This window comes from Crinia signifera, chromosome 19 (genome assembly GCF_055691185.1).
Source record: "Crinia signifera chromosome 19, ASM5569118v1, whole genome shotgun sequence".
Lineage (NCBI taxonomy): Eukaryota > Metazoa > Chordata > Amphibia > Anura > Myobatrachidae > Crinia > Crinia signifera.
The window spans coordinates 42,590,226-42,598,310 of NC_139226.1; positions in this window are offsets into that span (position 1 = coordinate 42,590,226).

The following is an 8,085-nucleotide window of genomic DNA, read 5'->3' on the forward strand; positions in this document are numbered from 1 at the left end:
TTGAGCAGTCAGAATTTTGGTGTCAACCCTCTGCATCCATGTAACAATTGTTTTAGAATCGAGAGCTTATAGACAAATACGGTAAGTAATGGTCTACTTATTTTTGGCGACTACGACGCCACCATGTCAACTTTGCTGAGTGAGCTTTGGACATTCGTTTTTTAATTTGAACATTGCCAAAATTGAAGTTCATACCATCAAGTGCTGCAATGATTGATCAACTAACCAGTGAGTTCACTAAGGAGTAATAGTCTTTGTAATATTTTAACATATAGAAGTATGCAGGGCCAGGTCTACCATTAGACAGCTTTAGACAGCCGCCTCGGGGCTCCAACATCTGGGGGGACCCCTGAGTCTATCACAAAATTAAGGGTGGTTTAGAGAGAGGCATCCTTGTTCAACTTAATGCAAACTGCAGGTGTAGTTGTAGCACTTCTAAGATGCCACCTCCTTACTTCCACTGGAGGTTCTGGAAAGTCTGTATTGGTGGGTGGTGGTGGGTGCAGTAAGCTTAAGTTTTGCCTAGGGTGCCAGAAACCATGTACCAGCCCGCAAAGTATATATAGTATTGTAGTATATAGTATATATAGTATTGTCTTAGATTATAGCATGATTTTTCTTTTGTGCTGGTAATAAAATGTATTTTCTAACGAGCCACAGAATAAAAATGATTACTATTGGTGTTTGGCCGACTCCAGCTCTGTCACGTTGTTAGAATTTTATGGTAACCCAGAGATTTGCTGTTGCTTAGTACAGCTGCATCAGTCAGACTTCTTTCCTCTGCCCTACACATGGTTGTGATTTTAAAATTATCCCAAATCATCTTTAGATGGATACACAGTACAATTGTAATCATCATCATCATCAAAAAATCATTACACATACAGTATGAATTATAGAATTAAATACTATCGCCGAGTGGAAAGTCTAGTCTAAGGGTCCAGGACAATCCCTACTGTTGCTCTCTGCACAATCACGCATTTGGCAATTGAACAGAACAGCTCAATTCTATTCTAGAACATTAGCTACATCGAAAAATATTTGGATTCTGTGTACATCATTTAGACCGAGAGATAAAATGTAAATGTGCTGTTATTGATGGTCTCTGAAGCCTCCCTATGTATGATTGCTTTTACTTCTAATGTGACCTTTTTAAACCTCCAGGCATATTCACATTTTTGGAACGAGTCATGGATTCCTCCTGTGCCCACTGCTAAATGTCACAGCGGAATTAAAACTCTAATTTGTTTCTAATGTACAGTACTAAGTACTCTGAGTAAACCCTGCAGATAGGTTACTGTATATCTAGTATTTAATCTAGTTTTCCTCAGTCTCTATGTTATAAATGTATACAGTATTTTAAATAGTGGTTGGGCACTGATGTCCTCATCGGCATAAAGGGAGGTCTCTAGTTGCTCCCCCCTTCACAACGTGTCATTACCGGTTTCGGTACTTGTGTATTATCACAGTGCCCAGTTTTGTTACGTACGGCACTGTAGGGAAATCGCATTGCATCGCATCGCATGGGCCATTTAAGGGTCATGCGATGCAATGCGATTTTTTACTGTAATTTATTCACTGCTCTCTTAGCCCCGGGGCATCGCATCGCATGTCCCGTAAAATCGCATGTGATCACATGCGATTTTATAGGGTGTGCGATGCCATGACATTACCTATACCATAATATCATTGTATGACATACAATGATGTTTTAGGGCCCCCCCCCACTATCAATGCCACCCCAAAGCGTTGCGAGCGCAGTGGAACGCGTCCGCCAACCTTTTCATACCCCCACTATCCACATCGGCATGGAGCTGATTTTATATAGTGTGGCGAGCACAGCGAGCCCCGTGAGGGGACGCATATTACTTTACATGTATTCCGCATCCGCTCGCCACGCTTCGGGCTCGCCACACTGTATAAAATCAACTCCACGCCGACATGGATAGTGGGGTAATGAAAACGTCGGAGGACGCGTTCCGCTTCCGCTCACCACGCTTTGGGGTGGCGTTGATAGTGGGGGGGGGGGCCCTAAAACATCACTGTATGTCAAATAAGCATTTCATGGTATAGGTAATGTCATGGCATCGCACACCCTATAAAATCGCATGCGATTTTGGGTGAGGTGCGATACCATGCAATGCGATCCCCCGGGGCTGAGAGAGCAGTGAATAAATTACATAGGAAAATTGCATCGCATCGCACATCGCATGGCACTAAAATGGCCCATGCGATGCGATTTTCCTATGCAGAATAGCCCACTAGCAAATTGCTTAGTGGGCGCCGTGATAATACACAAGTACCCCGGTTTCACCTTTCTTCGATGGCACAACAACATAGCCTCTACATCCAGGTAAGCCCAGGGATGTATTTACCCCTAGGCATATCAGTGACAGTCACCCCCCCCCTTTGACTCCCCACCCACCCACACCCTTATATTATTTTCATTGATTGATTATAAGATTCTCTTAGATTTGGTGCGTTTGGGCGTGTCTAGTTTTCAGAAAACCAAAACTGTAATATTTTGACAATAAGGCCATCAGGACCTGGTATTTTTGCATTTGTCAAGATCTATTCTCTAACCCTCCCACCCCACAGCCTAACCTTAACCCCCATCTAAGTGCCTAACCCTCCCTCCTTGCAGTCTAACCCTAAGGGGCAGATTTATTAAGCTTGGAGAAGAGATAAACTGGAGATAAAGCGGAGAAAAGGTAAAAGGAGATAAAGCACAGCCAATCAGCTGTGTTTGAAAAAGACAGTTGGGAGTTGATTGGCTGGTGCTTTATCTACTTTTACCTTTTCTCCGCTTTATCTCCAGTTTATCTCTTCTCCAAGCTTATTAAATCTGCCCCATAGTCCCCATTCATTGCCCAAACCTAACTCTCCGAACACCCCCCCCCCCCCCCCAACCTAATGCTAACCTGCCCCACTTACATTCGGGATGCCTCCAATCAGGATTCTGGTGTTGGCATCGATGTTGGGATTCCCCATCAGGTGTATGGCCGCTAGTCGGGATGCCGAAATAGATATTTTGACAGCCACCATCCCATCTGCCGGGATGTTAACCGCATCCTCTTCAAATGTATTTAAACTTATGAAGAGATTTGTTGATTGTTGCTTTAACAGCCTTTTTTTTAAGAGAAAAGGATCAATAATATTTATTTTTGCCCAGACACTAATTTTCTTTCAAATTAATAAGTTCTAACAAGTTGCTAAAATGGTTGAATACATATTTTCAGTCAAAATCCTTTTCCTTCATGCAAACCAAAGTGCGTTTTCAGCATAGTCGTACCTTGAAGACCCTTACAACTCCATCCGCTTGCATTAACGAGGACAGGTCCTGTAGAGCAGTGTGTCACAACGTTTTTCAAAGGCAAACTGTTTCATGCATGACTTATAAATGTCAGGCTAATCCAGCTGGGCTTGTTTTAAGTAGATTTCCTGCACTCTATCCTCTCACAGTGCAGGAAACAAGCCAGAAACAGACAAATTGTCAGGCCGTATCTAAGCAGAGACAGAACCTGGCTTGCTTATCGTGAAAACTAGTGACAAGCCAATGGGGACTTTAAAGGACCTTGAGGTTGTCTTATGCAGTGCTACCACCTCCGGCACTGATAAACAGCCCCCATCAGTCATTCACTGAAGTCTTAACAGACAAGCTGTGATTTTTCTTCCAATAACACGATGTTGACAGGGTAGTGGAACAGAAGTAGCGTTTAATATCAGCACGCTCAGCTCTGCTTGCCAGCTCATTACCACGTTTAAATCGACTAACCAGGTGTTAGCTCTTTGGGGAAACAGCAATGGGAGGACATATTACAAACCTGATTGTACAGCTATTGACTACGGGCTTCTTACTCAATCACCTGCTAGCAACAGGTACTGGAAATATCCCTTCCAATTTTTACACCTTTGTTTGCCTGTCCATCAAGCTGCACCCTGGTGGGTTGCTGGAGAGGCAATGCGCTAAGCTGATAGCCTAGAACGTACAACACAACAGTCATCTGTTCATTCTGTATACCCACAAGGAGACAGTGCTTTCAGCGCGGTAATGGAGAGCTCACATTCCAGGGCATACAGCCTGAGGCTTTGAACACATTGGGCAAAGCAACAGCAGTCAGCTGTGTCCACTGCAAGCTGGACGCAGCTACAACGGCAATCCCTATAGAGAACACTGATGCTTCATGTCAACACAACGGGGTTTATTTACTGGTATGGGTGTTCTATTGAAGGTGGGATGTTGCCCATAGCAACCATGCAGAATCTGTTTCTTATTTATTTAGCACCTATATATATCAATTATAAAATCTGATTGGTTGTCCATAGCAACAGATAAAAATCTTAGTAAAAAAAAAACCAACTACTTTCTACTAAAAAAAATCTGAAATGCAATTTTAACAATCTAGGACTTTAGTACATTTTTATTATTATTAAAATTATTACTTACAGTAACACATGAACATCTCACTAGTATGCAGGGCCGCCAGTAGGGGGGTGCTGTGGGTACAGCTATCCCGGGCCCCGTCAGCTCATTTTGCCCACTGCAACCCCACCAACTGCCTCCACTGCGCTGAACAAAGCAGGTCTCGGAGCGCAGGCTTATTCAACCCAGGACGCCAGCGGCCAATTAAAATGCAGCACCAGCTTTTGAGCCAATCAGAGCTCATGTACCGGCAGCCAATCAGAGCAGCTGCCGGTATGCGAGCTCTGATTGGCTCACCAGCCAGTGCTGCATTTTAATTGGCCGCCGGCATCCTGCGTTGAAGAAGTCTTCTCTCCAGGACCTCTGGGCTGCAGCTCAGTGGAAGAGGAGATGGGGGAGCAGGAGCCTGTTTACGGTAAGTAAAGTGAGGAGGGGGAGGGGTCCAGGATGGAGGGCCAGGACTGGAAATGAGTCCCTGGCCCAAAAATTCCTGATGGCAGGCCTGCTAATATTATGCCTTGAAGCGGCTGGCTTGTGCTGGCCTGATGGGTCCCATGTACTGGTTCCGGGTTGGCGGGCCCATGTTTTGCATAAAAATTATACTAATTGCCTCAATTTGATCTATGTTAGATTGTAGAGTTTTTTATAATGATACTGAAGGGCAGTCCTTAGTACCATAGAGCGTGCATCTGCATTTTTTCTTTTCTCTATGTGGAACTATATCATACAGTACCTTCCAACTTTGTGCGGCGTCAGTGATTGAGATTCTAGCGCTTGGCCCCGACGCATGCTCCCAAAAAGGGGGCTTGTCCTCTGGACAAGGTGCATGGCTTAGCGAGAATGTCTGCAGTCATGAAGCCATGCCCCCCTTTGATCACTGTGAGGGCCACTGGCCACGCCCCCTGTCCCTCTGCCTCTGTGAATAGACATTGTGTGCATGTGTACATCACCTGTTCCCTGCTGCTCTGCTAAGCAGAGTGGCGAGCGGCAGGAGGGACTCCACCAGGGGGCACTGCCAGCCCTGATTGGGACGCGAGATCATGTCAATCATAGACAATAATGATGAGCTGTTATTGCTGCAGTCTTCTATCCTTTTACTCAGTGCAATCATGGCCTACAGGTGGCCGTACACTGCAATTATCATCCTTATCAGCCAGTTAGCCACAGTGCATAGCTGCAACTGAGCATCAATTATCACTCTGTCGGCATGACACTTCTTCTAGCGTGCCTGACAGATGTGATCATTTGTATTCAGTTTGACATGGCAGAAAAAGATCTCTATTAGACAGACATACATACAGACCAATACAATGGTAATGTCAGATTAGTCTGTCCATCTAATGTTGAGTTTGATCTCACATTGTGTACAGGGCCAGTGAATGGCTTTTCTGGGCAAGACTTTAACCTACTGTACTACACACCTCCACAGACACACACTAAACCCCACACCCCACACAATACCCACTTTCCAGCCCCTCAAGTGAAAGTGTGGTGGTGTCTTAGAAGTTCCGCAGCAGCCACCTGCATTAAGTACAGCAAGAATGCCTTCCTCATAGACATCCTAAATTTTGTGATAATAAGACTCGGTGGTGCCCCTTGATCCTGACGCCCTAGGAAGCTTCCTAATGGTGGATCCATCCTTGGTTGTATAAAGCGGTGAGATGTACTAAGGAAGAAGTATGATAAAAACCTAGTTTTCAAATGTACTAAAGGCCCCTCCCGTGGGGCTCCAACAAAGCGGTAGTGGTGGTGGTAACGACAGCTTTAGCTGGCATTAGCTCTTTGAAGCCTATGAGCGTCTTTGTGTCATGCTGGATCCCTCCCAGCATGCACTGTGGCTGGCATCTCATGTATCTGCATCTGTGCATGTGCAGAGGGACTCCCGGGTCAGAGACCCGGATATTCAGGCAGCCTCGGTGATTGCAAAGGGCAGATCTCTAGTTTATATTAGTACTTATGCTATGAGAATCGTGGAGATGGGCAGCGGGAGCTACCACAAGTGCTTGGTACATGCCGCCCCTACAGATTTATCTGCCCAATCTGTCTTGTGGGAATCAAAATCTGCTAATATATTGGAGAAAATGACAATCGACCATTTGCTCCCAAAAGACAACAGGCGTACAGACATATTGGATAAATCCATTTGATCTAACACATTTGTCCAAATAATCCCCCCAAAATAACCCCTATGCTGTGGTATCCTCTAATCACAGGAGAGAAGCAATTAGGCCTGAGGTGCATTTACAAGCTAAGTCTTGCCCCTCCCTCTCACTTCTAATCTTGAGTTGAGCCGAGCTGTGACATCATAGCCCAGATCCTCATTCCCTGCCTATCAGCAACAACGGGACAACAGCTGGCAACCTTACAGGTAAGAAGTTGTCAACTGTGGCCCTGTCCTGGTGCATACTGAGAGGGCCCTGAAGTAAAAAAAGACGCAACTTTGGGAAATGATATTATTCATACATTGGTTTAGGCAAAGCTTAACCACAAGCACCATATTTGGCTGCCTAGTTTTGTTTCCTAGTACCAGTCATGTCTAAAACTAATAAAACATGGTAGTGACCAACAGAGACCTTGAGTGGGAAGCAGCAAGAACCACAATTTGTCTCTCCGCATGTATATTGGCATCTATTAATGCAATATGCATGAAGACTGGCAAAGGACATCCCTTGTGGTAAGAGTCATGCTTTGCGATGATAGAACTTTCGGGTTTAAGACCCGGAGACCTATCTGTGCATATATCAAGTGAGGCGCATGCCCCATAGAGGATGCTGGGAGGGATCTGGTGGAGACGTGAGACGTGATTATAGCCCTTATGCTTCTATAGGGCAACACTGATCTGAAGATTGCATTGCCCACTGCATCCAAGCTCTGGACTCTATCGCATTCTGTGCTTGATGCTTATGTGGAGCATGGCCAAACCTCCCAAAAACGGCATTTTCGGAGGTTTGGCTGCTTGCTGCATCTTGCCCCTTAAGCGAAAGTCTGCAATCTTGTTAATGTGGTCCTTCCAGGGGAAATTATCGGATTACTGTACTAATGAAAATGGACACTATTTAAATGCACACTGGACAACCACATCTTGGATCCCGACAGTTGGAAATTTCCGACAGTCGGAATCTTGGCACATTTTCACTCTGCTCGTCAGGCGGATTTCAACGTTCCGGCTGTCCAGTGGCGAAAAGGGGGTGTGCTGGCCAAAAAGGCCATGGATTGTTGAGAAACATTCGACAATCCACGGCCATTGCTGACAAAAAAGATCTGACTTGTTTTAAAGTCGGATCTATTTTGTCGAAATCCACCTTCAATGCTGTCGCAAACGGCAGCATTGAATAGGCGGCGCAGGCTATTTCCAACAGGGGAATTAGCACCTGCTGCCTATTCATTGAATACCCCCCGTGCTCTGTATGATTTTCTATGTTATGTCTTTTCAGGCACATCCTCACATAGGGCCCGATTCAGATTTTTATGCGTTTGCCGATTTTCATGCAACTGACCGAATACTGGCTGACCTTGCATGCGCCAAGATCTCATGAACAGGTCCATGTTGCTTTTGGTTTAATCGCAAAAAAGTGATTGACAGGAAGAACCGTTTTGGGGTCAGTAACAACGCATTTGTGTCAAGGACAATTTCGGGGCACGTCTTCAGCTGCAATTACGCT